Source organism: Empidonax traillii, unplaced genomic scaffold, assembly GCF_003031625.1.
Source record: "Empidonax traillii isolate 1590-97213 ecotype Southwest subspecies unplaced genomic scaffold, ASM303162v1 scaffold36:size2505666, whole genome shotgun sequence".
Lineage (NCBI taxonomy): Eukaryota > Metazoa > Chordata > Aves > Passeriformes > Tyrannidae > Empidonax > Empidonax traillii.
The window spans coordinates 1,678,916-1,693,528 of NW_020955229.1; the positions used below are offsets into that span (position 1 = coordinate 1,678,916).

A 14,613-nucleotide genomic window follows, 5' to 3' on the forward strand; every position below is an offset into this window, starting at 1 on the left:
TATAATCAAGGGAAACTGATTTCTCCACCACATGTATTACATGTGACATTTAAAATGAAGGCCCAAGTCAAGAACAGAAAGTTCCTCGTTCATAAGTACCATGTGGTTTTGAGTCTAAATTTAATGAGAGTGAAGAGTAAAATACCCTGAAAAGGAGCAGATGAAGCACTCACGCAGCTTTTATGACAGTGACAAACTATCCAAGCTCTGCACTTCTTGCTTTATGATGCTTCTGTCACCTCCTCAATGAAAATGCCATCTTATTATGTACAGGGGGTGTACATTATTCTATATATATTCTAAATCATCTGACTATTTTGGCTCTCCATTAATGGCAAATTACAGTAAAACTCTAAAGGAAATGTCTGTGATGACTCTGTGAACACTGAAAGAATTAATTATGATTGATTTTGTTAATTAAGTTCAATGGCTAATGTCTTTACAGTAATGGGATGCCTAGAAGACAGAGGCAGTGTTAAGTGTTGCACCTATAGCTGAGCTTGAAAGGTTCAGTGCAGTGTGGGTATCCATCTCCATGGACAAGGCTGTCAGGGAGTCACATGTGCTTTCATTGAAATTTGTCTGGTAAATTATCAAGTAAACCCTCCTTGCTTATGGGACACTGAATATTTTACATTTAAAATTATTATTCTGCCAATTCTGGTCTTAGCTCTCTGGTTTACTTTCTTTTGCTCATGTCCAGTTGTGTTCAGCCATCTTCCTAGAGACTCAGTCTTTCCTATGCAACACTGGTTTCCCAGAATCTTTTACTTTCATGAAGCTCAAGTAAATCCTCATGGAAGCTGTCTTTGGTTTCTGGCAATTGCCTTCACTCCTTACTCCCTGTTTTGTTGCTATCTGTGTCTCCCCCTGAATTTAGGTTAGGGGAATAGAAAAAGGCCAAATGCACCCCTTGAACACATTCTGTATGTGTGTAAATATGCATATATGTGCACTTCTACAGAGTTAGAAACAGCAGCAGAAAATGTCTGTAATTGGTACATAAGTTTTGCTTAAAAACCCAGCAAAACCAGTTTAGTATTGACAGAATTGTGCAGCTGGATGGCATAAGATGACTTTGTCTTTGTGACAAACATGTTTCAGATAAAATACCTTAACATGCAGATTCTTCTGAAGCACTGTGTATTCTCTTGAACAGGCATCCTAATGCCCTGTATAGATTTGGCCTTGAAATTATTTTTTGCAGCTGGGCATATGTTGCTTTAAAAGAAAGCTGCCACTTGCTATCCCTGTACCCTTGCAGAAGCTTGCCAGAAAAGGTTTCCCTCTTTTTCCTGCAGAATTATTTGTTTTTCCTGACACAAAGGAGAGTGCTTTGTCATTGTTTTCTGTATAACATTGATGGATTTCATGTTGAATGGGTATTGGGTTTTAGTTAAACATGACAGGGGAAGAGATTTATAGGCAGCGGCCGCAGAGGTTGTTTGAAAGGCCCAATAATGCTTCACTGCACAGATGTGTTTTCAGTGTTCTCTGATGGTAAAGAACCAACCGGCTCATATACACTCCACCCTCATTACGGAGCAATCCTTGAAAAGCCGAGTGTTAACAACTATATAGGTTTTCTTTCTTTGGAGTTTCAAAGTAAACAGGATTCAAGGAGCGGCCTTATGTCAGGAATGCTGTGCTAATGAGGACAAATTATATTCTAATCAGGTTTCTCCATTATTAATTCCCTGTTATTCTGCTCTCTTTTTTTCCCCCCTCTCCTCCTCTTTGTGTCCAATTTAAAGTTGCAGAAGAAACACGGGGTGGAGTGTTTTTCTTCTGGTGCTTGTTATTCATATTAAGTAGTCTATTCTGCCTTTGGTGTGATGGTGGGTGTTAAGAATTTAAATCCCCCCTAATGCATTGATAGGATAATATGAATCACCACCCAGAAAAAAAAATAAATCCTATATGGATCTCAATAGCTAAGGGATGCTAGTGTGGTGTGTTATTTTTACACACAAAACATAACTCATTCTGGTTCATCATGGTCCTACATAATTTAGGGATTTTCTTAGAGAGACTTTCATATTTTGCTTCTCTAGGGATACTTGAAGAAGCGAGTAGAAATATATCATGCATTGTTATAATTGTACTGTTCTTTCTTTGTTCTATTATAACTTTTACACGTATTCTTAAACCAAATCCTCCAACAAACTTAAAGTACCATTGAAATATAAGTATGATAAGAGAATAAAATGAATCTTACTTGCATGCATTGCATCTTGTTTATTTTGTCTGTGTCCCTTGGTTTGGTTCATGTATATTAAATATTCCATCAGGAAGTGCATACCAACTCAACTCTCATGGAGAACATGTAGTGAACCATGCAAAGCACCAGCTCACAGAGTGTGCACTCATTCAGCTTCCAACACAGTCATATTGTCATGACTCCTGTACTATCTTGAGCAGATTTGAAGCGTTTGGGGCTTAATTAGTAACTTTCCAGGAGCTGGAGAGCTGCAGCTAATACAAGAACTGTAAGGGATTCCCTGGGTCACCAAGTCCAGTCCTCTGTCATTGGAGGCTACCTCAGCATATCATTCCTTTCATCAAATGATTAAGATCCTTCTTAAAACTCATCTGCTACGTTTAGCACTGCTTTGATTGTTAAAAACCTCCTCCTCATCCTGAGCCTAAGTAGATGTGTTGCCCACTGACAACATTTTTTCTTATACTAGCAGTGTCCATGGTTATAATTTGTTCTTTCTTTACCTGCCCCAGTCCCATTTTGTGTTTGTCCTCCAGCAGTCATCTCTCCCTCATTTTACAAGGCTCAATTGACCAAACCTGTTTAGTCATCTCTTGCAAGATGAGGTACTTTCTTTCCATTAGTGGGTCCTTCTTTCTAGTTTGAAATACTCTTTCTTGGGCATCAGTGTTCAAATCTGTGCAACATGAGCTGGATAAGGACTCACTAGGAACTGGTATCATGGCATTAGCACATCTTCACCCTCACTAGAAAAATCCAACACACCTAGTAGGAAAAAAAAATTACTTTCCTCCTGGTTATGTTATGTTGATGGTTCACAGCAAGGACTTTCAGTTCTTTCTCCTTACTCATTTCCAACTGCTGAGATCTCATATTATAGCAGAGATTCTTGTTAGTTCCCACAAAGCCTCGCACTTAGAATTTTTTAATTGGGTCCCTTTTGCTCCCTGAGATCATCAAATATTAGTAGGATCCTCCACTGCCTTGTGGCTGAGGCATACAGCTATTTAAGAACACACCCCAGAAGGCTTCCCAGACTTGTCCCAAAACTTAAAGGAGTTTGCTTATACCTCTGTCTTCTTCCAGAGCTGGAAGTTAATTGCTCATTAGGCAAGCTCACCTGGATTGAAAACACACAGTAACGAAAGCTCTTACAGTAATTGAAGACTCTTAATGCAGTTGGGCCTGAATTTTGGAATAAGAGGGATGGAGTTGAAGGCTGTATTTGTGTGCATAATAATAACCACAGTTGCTCCTACAGGTAATTGGCTGCACCAGCTTACCTTTAGTAAATCTGTAGGTGCCATTCCAGAAGTACCACTGTCATGCAGGGCAGCAAGATAATTATTTCACATCTTCTGCCATAAAACCAATTATAAAATATTTTTTGTGATAAATTTATGTCCCCCTGTCTTTGTCATTGCTCTCCTGAGCCTCTGAGGTATTTATGTATTCTGTAACAGAATGAACCTTCTGGAGCTTGGGTTATTTGTGAGGGAATTAACCCTCAGGAAATGCTTCCCTCATCCACAGTGCCTCTCCAGACTTGCATAACCTCTTTCCAAGATGTGTTTACCCTCAAAGTTGTGGCCCCAAGTTGCACCAGGGGACATTCTGATTGGATATGGACAAAAAATTTCTTCATAGGAAGGATTGTCAAGCACTGGAACAGGCTATCCTGGGAAGTGGTGGAATCACTACCCCTGGAAGTATGTAAGGAATGTGTAGATGTGGTGCTTAGGAGATTTTTTAGTGGTGGGCTTGGCAGTGCTGGGTTAATGGTTGGGCTTGATGGTCTTAAAGGCCTTTTCTAACCTAAACAATTCTATATTTAATTTCCCCCCTCTCAGGGTTCTTCCCTAGCCCTGCACAGACAGGTGTCACAACTCAGTCCCCCACAGGTTGTCTGGGAAGGAAGGTTTGGGTCTCTTCTAGGATCTCTCACAATGGGTGATGCAACTTGTATTTAATTTCTGGATTTAATTCCTAATCCCAGAAGGCAATTCTTTCAGCCTTGTCTTGTGCTTGAGTTTAGGGCATGTTTAAAGGAGAAAAGATCCTAAAAATATTATGCAAGGCCCCTCTCCTTCCTGAAGGAGGTCCCTCATACACTGCAAATTGAGGTGACAGTCAACATGGATCTCAGTGCAAGATGGGGGCCTGTTTTTGAGATATAAATACCCTGAACTGCGTCTGCCTCTAGTTCTTTAGATCTCAGTCCTGAATCTGTGGTCTTCATTGCTATAAATATTTAAGTGTTTTTATTCCTATTAATGTTTTATAATATTATTTATGAAATACTAGGGTGTAGAGCAGTTTGTCATCTGAATAAAAATAGTGCACTTCATTTAAAGTCCAGCTTGTGCTGCAAAGTATCAATGTAATACAATGTGTTCAATATGTTTTTTTAATGCTTATTTCCCCCCTCAAATTGGATGCTGGCTTTCAATTTGAATATTGAGCTACCTGAACTGAATTATTTATCAACTTTAATTAGATTTGCAGACAAGTCATTTTTGCACATCTTTTCTAGGAAAAAATGCGATTCTTTCTGGAAACTTTTAAAAAACATCAGATTGAGGACACACAGCTAATTAACTTCACATTTTCTGTCAAAGTCATCCTTTCTTTTTTGTCTCTCTTTCTTTTGTGTCTAGAAAACTTAAATGTGGGCTGTGATGTTTTAGCTCACTGATTGTAAACCAAAACATGTTACAGCACACATCTACAATCTAAATTTAGGGAGTTTCTGGTAGTTATTTTTGTAATTATTTGTATTTCTATATTACTTAAATTCTTCAGCTAAGGAATGAGTCCTGTTATGTTTCGCACAGCTTAAACACAGAATGAGAACCCTCTTCTGAAGGAGAAAGCTTCTTTTGGCCGCAACAGACTATCAAGCCTGAAAAATGTTATTTACTCTAAATTATGTCTGATTTTTATGAGCACATTTTCTCATTCCTCCAGTAAGCACTGCTGTCGAAATTGAAAAAACCCATTTCTGGTGGTCTCTGCAGTGTGACTCCATGGAAGCTACTGGAAAATTTGAGTGATGTCTTTGCCTATAGCTCATCCTTCATTGCTGGAAATGTGAGGATTGAATTTTAAATCCTACTTTAAGGCATGGGAGATATGTAGCTAACTTCCAAATGGAGTCCACACAATTTATGATTTAAGAAAAAAAGTGTTAATATGTTAATCAAAAAGAACATAAATTTTATGCAGTTACTCATAACTTTATACAATGATTACATGTAACTACATTGTTATTACAGTCTCAAAATTACAGTATAATTATATTTAGTTAATTCCAAAAGCAATCGCTGCGTGGCCAGAATTCATTTATATAAACCTAGACTAAGCACTGAATTGACTGGGAAAGTGAGGTAAATCTAATTGAGATAGATTGAGCAAACCTAATCAGCAGGGATATTTAATGGCAAAGAGAACAAAGAATTAAATAAAGCGATGCAAAGGCTATTCAGAAGAGTGGATATATGAGATAATAGGCCTCTCCATCTCTGATGTCATGTCTGATTCAGTGAGTCATCCCTAGTATTTTGTTAGGTGGCTGCCAGTTTGCATTTTATATATATATATATGTTTATACATGGAGGAGATGTTCTGCTGTACTTATACAGAATTTTATCCTGGTATAACACATCCAATTCCAAATGCTCCTGCTCTGCAAGAACAGGAGGGTGGTTGAAGACTTGCTTGCTGTCCCACGTCATTTATCATTATGATTCTGATGAGCCAGAAGAACTCATATTTACTCTTAAGAAGCACGATTCCCTGCTCTAGGAAAGGGGAACTTGTAGAGTTACCATGGGGTACCCAAGACCTGCATGGGGCTGGCAAATGTAATGTAGAACCTGTAGGAATTTCACACTCCTCTGAAATCAGATGTGAAGCCGGATGTGAAATCCAGATTACCTTAAAATATCATTAAATTACTGTAGCTTGGCAGTGGAATCAAACTATAGGCCATGATAACCTGACAGCTGAAAAGAAGACCGAAGACCTTTTCTGCATTTCCCACTCGGAGTGCAATCTCTAGGAACTGCTGGGGAGCCTGGGGATTGTACTTAGGATGAATGTTATTATATCAGCTGATAATTTCCAGTTTGAAGAACACAGGGTAGTTCTGACCTTGTCCCTTGATTGCATCCTTTGATTACATCCCTTGAAGCAGCTACAGAGAAGATGGGAGGCACATAGCAGCTTTCCATCAGAGACCCTGCGTAGCAGGATATTGAAAGAGTATTAAGATGGTTTTAATGTAGGGGAGGATTTGAAGTAAATAATATATAATGGGTTTTTTTTAAAAGAAGGAAACCTGAAAAATCATCTTGTTCCTGTAGGTTACTTTCACTTTCAGTTCATATTGCTCTTCCTATCAGCACACGCATGAGGTTTATTGCCTTACAAATCTTTATATTGGTGTGATTTTTTTCTTTCTTTCTTTCCTTTTGGTATGTTGACCTGACATTTAGTCCTATAAAACATCTAATTTCACCATTTTCCATATAGATCTTAGATGGTATTTTGGCGCTTGGATTTTAGTAACGTTCGTGAACACTGGTTTATATTTCTGAAACTTTAAGGAAAACTTTCTTGTTTTGTATAGCAGCATTGAGCAAATGATGGACCTTACATTAGAAAGGATATAATTACATTGTTAAATAATGCTTCAAAACAGGAGGAGAGAATGTGCGTGGGGGAATTTTTCATCCAAAATTGAGCTGTGGAGAGGCAGAGGCAGAAAGAGATGGATGTTCTGTTTTTGATGGCAGAAGCTGCAGTTCTGAAGTCTGAGAAACTAGAGGCAGATGGCAGAGTGGATAATAGGAGACCAAGGAAAATCAGATGTTCATGTTGTAGAGTAAACACAGACAACATGCAATTTTTCTGCTGTTCCCTTGGTCAGAGATACAACAAAGTTCAAGCCCATTAGTTGATAAGCTGTGAAGTTCTGATTTTGGAATCATACCCTAAATAGAATGAGCATAGCCCTGACCAAAAAAGTGTTGATCAACATATGAATGTCTTATTACTTAGAGTTATATGCATGTACTGGAAATTTGACCTCCCGTAGATATGTAGAAAGAGGAGTGGCAGCTTTAAAAAAAGTTGTATTGGTGTTTGAGGATTATTTTGGCTATATGAGTACTGATAAATGGGTCTACATGTTATAGTTGAACAGGTTTCTTTTTCAGTAAAAAAAGAAACCAAATATTTTACACAGTAAAGCTGAGCAAGTATTCACAGAGATATACAGCAAAATAATCTTTAACCTCTGGTGATGCAGGTTTTCTCTAAAGCAGCCATACCATTGTGGATGCTTATGTTTAAAAATTTGTTTGAATTTTTCCATGGTTTTCTTTTCATGGTATTTATTTTAATAGAGCAAGAAAGGATGGTACTACCACACAGATTTGTGATGGAATTACAAAGATTGTAAGGAGTCATAATCCAGATAGTTTATTAGTTTATTTATTATTGACTTTGTGGTGTTACTATGAAATGCAGAAATAGCCATAACTGTGCATTAATCAAAAGTGAAAAATCAAATGTCACCGAAAATACCATCTCTTTGCTTCCCACCTATAGTTTATTCAGAGGAGTTCAGAGAGGAGCTGAAAACAAATGCTTTAGGGGCTTTGCATACATATGATGTATTTCTCAAGTGTAGCAATGTGAATTCGAAGAAGGTGCTTGAAAAACCCATCCAAGTGGCATGCTATGTTGTATCAATGCTTTAAATATCCAGACTGTTAACCTCATACATTTATGATGTATGTGGTCAAACAGTAGTGCAGAGAGCTGATTGGAATGACTAATAATTCCAGTGGAATCATTACAGCATAATGGTGTCAACGTGTACTGCTGTGAGACTCTTAATCCTTGGAACATCAATATTACACTTCATGTGACCGTTGCATGTCAAGACATACCATAAACCTTGTGTGATACTCGTCTCTGCAACCAAAAGACACAAGGTTGTGATACTTTCCAAGTGATCATCCTCTTGTTTTCATATTACTTGGCTAATATTAAATACCATTTAGATACAGAGAAATGGTAATAGCACACACACAGCTGAGAACTGGAGTGTGAAACTCGGTAGTGCTGATGAGCGTTTACACAAGTCACCCAAAGAACAGACTGAAATAATTTGTGCAATCAATGGTTTAATCTAAAAGAAAATGGGTTAAATAATAGCTAGTAATAGCAGAAGTTGTGCTGTGCTACCAAAACCCCCCATGCACTATGAATTTTTACAGTATCTGTGGGTTACACAGGTGGCACTGAGAATTATGTCAGCTCTGACACAATACAGGTCGAGAATGCCTAGGTGACATTTTAAAAGGTCCCCAAAACTCCCGTTTGTCAGCCACGTGAGAAACAAAAGACCTTTAAATCCTGACCCAGCCCTACTGGCAGACTGTGGGCACATGCAATGGTAGATACTGGACTGCAAATTTACGGCCTCTGTGTGCAGTACTCCCCCAGTGTTGGAGTCAGCCCCTCAGCAGACCCTCACTGCCATAGGGCTGGGGGAACAAAGGTGTACAAGAGCAGATCTGGATCTCAGGACTTACCTGCTGAAGCCCCAGTCACCTGCAGCTACTGCTGCTTTGAAGCAGAGTTTCAGGGTGCTCAACACAGATATAAAAGCAGATACTTCCTGTGCTTGTTTTCTATGACTTTCTCTCGTGGTACCTCCGGTGTAACCCTGAAGTAATCCCAGCAGCTTCAGTGTAGTTGCTTTAGATTTATACCCACATAAACAGGAGCCCTATTTGCCCATTGTTTCTAAAATACGAGGTTTCTCTTTCATATCAAACTTCAGCGACTTATTTTATATTCCCTTACATCACATTTTATCACAGATAATCCAGGAATATTGTTTCTCTGAGTAATAAAATTGTTCTTTAGTACATGACCAGAGTAAAGGATATTGTGTCTTTTAGACATCACGTATAGACAAGAAGATATAAATGAGAGTTAATAACCATCAAATGTGTCTATTTCCTTTTCCTATAAATTAGAGCATGCTTTCCTACTGAATTTTGCAAGAAGGAAAACAGACTCCCTCCTGCTGATGTGGGGAAGCAATGCTAAATCTCCCTAAAGATTCACTCTGGCTTCTTACAGCTGTATGTTAGTACCTTTTTATATGCAATTTTACTTCATTTAGTCTTTAAGGTTGTGCCTGAGGTTAGTTTAAAAGGTTAGTTAAATGTTAATGGATGTTAATGCTGCAATTAAATTGTTAAATCAATTGAAAACTGTGGCTCCATCTCTATCTGTGTTAGTGCCGGCCTGAGTTGCATTGGCGTATAAATTAAAAGCTGTAAATCTAGTGAAGTCTAATTAGAGACCAAATTTCTCATTTATCTTATTTTCACAGGACTGTAAGCACTGATAGATAATCAACGAAGGGCTAAAACTTTTTAACATTAAAAAACTATTTTATCTATTTCAGGACTCAGGTGACTGATTATAATTCAGATCCAATTACTGTAAAAGGTCATATGTGAAATGAAGTTCTTACAGACACTACAAGTTTTATTTTACAAGTTTGCATACACTGCTGCACCATCTACATCCCAAAAAGCAAAAGTAAATACACTGCACAAGATTATATAAAAACACTCTTCAATTAGCCTCCCTCATGTAACCCTTTGAAGTTTGTGATTTTAATACAGGAGCACATCCAGTCTTCAATCCTACAGCACATGCTTAAGCTTCCCAGGTTACGCATGTGCATAACAGTCTTGTTGGTTCTTGCCTTCTCTGTGAGTAAAGGTAATTAGCAACATGCTTAAATACATTCGCCAGAGATACAGCGATACAAATTCTTGAATTTGTGAGAATGATTTTTTCCATTGTTATGCTTAAATTAACTGCTGGCAACCTGCCACTGAGGAAAAGGAAAGGGGAAAAAGCCCAGGCTATTTTATCCACGAAGGTCTTGAGGAAAAAGGAAATGCCGATCTTAATCCAACTCGCAGCGCCCCAGTTTTGAGGGTGTTTTCGTGCACTAAAAACACATGCTACTTAATGTTAGTTCCTCCAAAGTTAAAAGTGAGATTTAATCATGCTGCTTCTGTTGGCTTATTTTTCCAACACCCCCTGTGATTCTCCAAAGTGTAGATCTTAAAGCTGCAAAAAGGCCAACAACAGATTGCAGCATGAGCATAGGGAGCAGCATCAAGACTCATTAGTTTACAAATAAACCACAAGACAAATGTTTAAAATGTTTGTAGGTTCCAAATCACAGTTCTAAAATTGCATCCTTTTGGTCATGTAGGAGTGTTAGAAATGTTACAGTTTTACATGTTAATTTCTTTTTTAGTGACTGTTCCTGGAGCACTTGAGGAAACATGTTTTGCTTTGGGAAATGAAAGGAAAAAAAAAAAATCCTCTGTCCTAACCAATTAAGACTTCACAGAAAGAAGTCATGAGCTTGGATTCTGCTAGAAGGCCTTCTTCCAAAGAAGCATCAGCTCATGTCCTTTCTAGTGACTTCAGCTAAATTTCAACACTCATTAAAACACAAAAAGAGATCAAATCTGAAAACGAATTGCCAAGTAACTTGAATGTTCTAAACTTTTCTCTCTCCTAATTTTGTCACAAATTCGGATCTTCTAAAAATATCTCGGCCGCAGATTCTGCAGGAAAAATGTTATGTTGTGTGTCCCCTGCAGCAAATGAAAAAGAATATTCCGATTTTGTTCTAAAAGGTGCACAAATTTCCTGAGTGTCTTTTCTTTCTTATTTGCATCACTTTCAGTATTCACAGATTGGGTATATATCGCATTGTACCCCCTAAAAAGTTGTAAATGAATGATGGACAGTCAAATATCTACAAGAGTAGAGAGACCTGTTGTTTTGTACTATTTTGTTAAATGGTGCTTTCCAATTATTTTGGTATCTGATTAGTTAATATTTCAGATAATTATTTAACTGCTTTGTATCATGAGGGTTCTGCATCTTCATAAGAAATGAACAGGACCATTGCTAACAGCGATCATAAATCACTTCTGCTAAAAGTACTTTCTTTAAAATTGTAACTTGCTTTCCTTTCACTTCCTTGGTAAGAAAAGACAGCAAGGAATGATAATTCTTTTTACTAAGTGCTCAGAGTAGTAAATAGTTGCCTTATAGCAAGACATAGTGTCATAAAGCAGGATATAAAAATAATAATAGTTAATCATTAAATAGCATGTTTCATCCACAGAAAATGGAGCTCTTAGAAAAGATGACTAAATAGCGTTATCCATTTCCTTAATCCATCTCCTTTCCTTAATAATGATTTGATAAAATGGAAGCCAACTTTATCTCACCTTGAAAATAATAGTCTAGTTATACCAAACTTTCTCTACTACTTTCTAAACAACAATGCTAAATTTCAATAAATATTTGAGGGAAAGTCACAGTCCTTTAAGTGAAGGAAGGAATAACAGAGATAAATTCATTGTTGAGTTAAAGATCGTAAAAAAAAAGCTGAAGTTAACACAAAAATGGGAGAGATCCAAGTGTTTCTCCGTAGTAGATTTAAGGGATGTTGAATACATAGAGAATATTCTCAGTCCTTTCAGAACTTGTGGTCCTCACAGGTCAATTGACTTAGCTAGGGAGATTTTCACTGCTGATAAAATACTGGTCTTATAGATGGGCTTCTTGAATGAGGCATAGAAAAGAAGAGATACTTGCTTTGGGAAGTTGATTGGGAGGTCATAGGCTGATGTGAATCCCAGCATTTATCAGCTGAGGTGATCACACAATTGAGAATGGGGGACAAATCCTAGAGTTGTAAATTTTCCGTACCAAATTCTGCTTTGCATGTTTGATGGTAGATTTACAACAAGGACAAATATCTGAAGCTAAACAGTATTTTGCCATAGAACAATTTTATGAGAACTCACTCTAGTGGGTGTTTCTGTAGAACCTGCAGATGAAAGAACACTTTCTTCATCCATTGTTCTCATCTTGTTGACTTTCGTTGCTGCTCTTGCTTGTGTTTTGGTAGGCAGAGGAGTTTTTATCTTGCATTATGTGCCTTTGCTGTGCCATGTCATTTCTGGACATAACAAAAGTATTCCAGCATCATACTGTGGATCTAGAGAAGAAGGGCAAAGTTTGAAGCAGTTGGGGAAAGGACTTACCATGTTCACTCCTTCAGGCTTTATTTTTCCAGTTCTGTTCTGGTCAAGTACCAAACAGCTGCTATTTGAAAGCTTCTCTTTGTCAGATTGAGTCTCCCTGGCCTGTAACTCAGACCCAGAAACCTTCCTTTGATTTTTGTAGCCCACAAAGAGTTCTCCAGGAAACCTTTTCTTTTCTTGCTCTTTGTTAGTGTTCAGCTTTCACACAGATTTTGGTTTGTGAAACCCTAAAGAGATGCCTTGATTTTGTGATTGGGTCAGATGTTGCTCTTGGTCTGTCTATTTTCATGGCTACATTACTTGTTGCATGACATTTGGGGGACAGGTGTTACATACCTGCATGAGTGACATGGTTTTATCAGTTATTTGTGACAGCAAGCTGCTACTTCTCCTGGGCCACCACAGGTCTGAGTGGGCCCTGCAGAGCTGCTTCAGGGAACTAGATGTGGAAAAATTCCTCCCAGCTAAAGGAGTAAATAACTCTCATGACAACACAAAAACAACTATTACCCACTGTGCAGAGAAGGGAATGATGGGGAAGCATCATTCCTTTTTGTGACAGTCCACACTTCATGTCAGTCAGTGTCACAAACAGCAGTATCATAAACCTGTATCCAAAAAAGCAGCCTCTTCTATATTTTGTTATATTTTGTCTGGAGGGGATATACTTGGTGTTCCGAACAAGAAAAAAATCCCATGGCAATATGGAACAGTTGTCTTTCAGGCCGGGTTTTATCTGATGGCCACCACCCTGCCTATTGCTAACTTCAGCAGGATTTCTGTAAATAGCTTGGTGCTATTTGCTTGGTGAGCAAAAGCATCTCTAAATGTCTGGATTAGAGCACTGGTAAGAGAAAACATTTACAAGTCTAAGTTTGTTCTCCAGTGGGTAATATACTGGGAGGCAGATAAAATCATCCTGCAGCCTTTCATGACTGGCAGTGTCTGGTAACACAGCAGTGAGTGCTGAACGTGTAGATAAAAGAGTAAGGCACCAGAATAGCGGGGAACTCTGCAGATCAGCACTGATGTACGTTGATAGAATTACTCCCTGTAAAGGGAACTTGCACTGCATCTGCCTGCAGATATCTGACACTCATCAACATTGTCATTGTTTTGCTTCCATGGGAATCAGATATTAATTTTACAAAGACTAAATGCAAGCTAAAAACGAGACAGATAAACGTATTTTAAGTTGTTGCATTTTGCCTTGTGATGCTCACAGCAGTGCTTAGCTGGAGCCTCTGTGGGTGGGTTTGCTTCAGCGTTTACATGAGGATGACGAGGGGCAGAGTGTGTTAAGCAGAAAACAAAAGTGCGGGGAATGTTACCCATCCATTAGGAGCTGTTAGTGGGATGGCTCCTGGGAGAGATTCTTGTCTGCAACTACCCAACCTCCAAACTGTGATGATAAACAGCAGAACTTGAGAGCAAGGCAGGTGACGTTGCCTGATTCTGGGGACAGCAGTTCCCTGTAAAAAGTCAGATTTTCCTTCCGCCTTCTAGGAAATAGTGGTTCTAAGCAGCTCCCTGAGAGAGGAATGCCTTTTTCTTTTTTATTTTTATAATTTTGGCATTTTTCTGAATGAGACCCGTTCGTAGTGTGATGATCAGGAGCTGCCCTTCCCTGCATCCCTCCTTCCCCACTGCTGTGCAGGCAGGAGCCCTGCTCTCTGACAGCAGGGGCCAAGGTGGTTGTTTGCAGCAGAGAGATCCAACCATTTGTGCGACCTGGCTGTTTCCAAACAAGCCAGGCTCCTTGCAAGCCTTACCAGCTGTGACTAATAGTGAAGGGATGGGGGGGAAAAAAAAGAAAGCTGCCTGGGCCTGCAGGCTTCAGACAGGCAGGCTCTGGGGGAAACAAGAGAAAGCCATTAACTAACCACAGTATTATCTTGATTCTCTCAGAGAAACGAGCTAGGGACGGCTAATGAACTAGCCTTAACGTTTCAAACTGAATGCACCTCTGGGAGCTCTGCTAGAACAAACAGTGTGACAGATCAATGCCTGATGCCTATATCAAGAGAAAAGGTTATTTGCCTCTCTAAGGAATTGCAGGATTAGTATATCGCTATGATACTCTTTGTATCCTTTTCAAAATATGGGTTTATACGTTGCGCTTATTTTTATTTTTGTGAGTTGTAAACTCCACTAGTGTGAGCAATAAAAAGGTGATCCATTCTTCTCAGCCTCTCTCTCATTCCCAGAATCCTT

At 38.7% G+C, this 14,613-nt stretch overlaps 1 long non-coding RNA gene across 1 annotated transcript; it reads left to right on the forward strand.

Annotated features, from left to right (window-relative positions):
• The first annotated feature begins 8,096 nt into the window (after positions 1-8,096).
• LOC114054642 lies at positions 8,097-10,698 on the forward strand. Its single transcript, XR_003570531.1, has 3 exons — positions 8,097-8,223; positions 9,277-9,384; positions 10,587-10,698. It is a non-coding gene; the product is annotated as an uncharacterized LOC114054642 (long non-coding RNA).
• Positions 10,699-14,613: the final 3,915 nt, after the last annotated feature.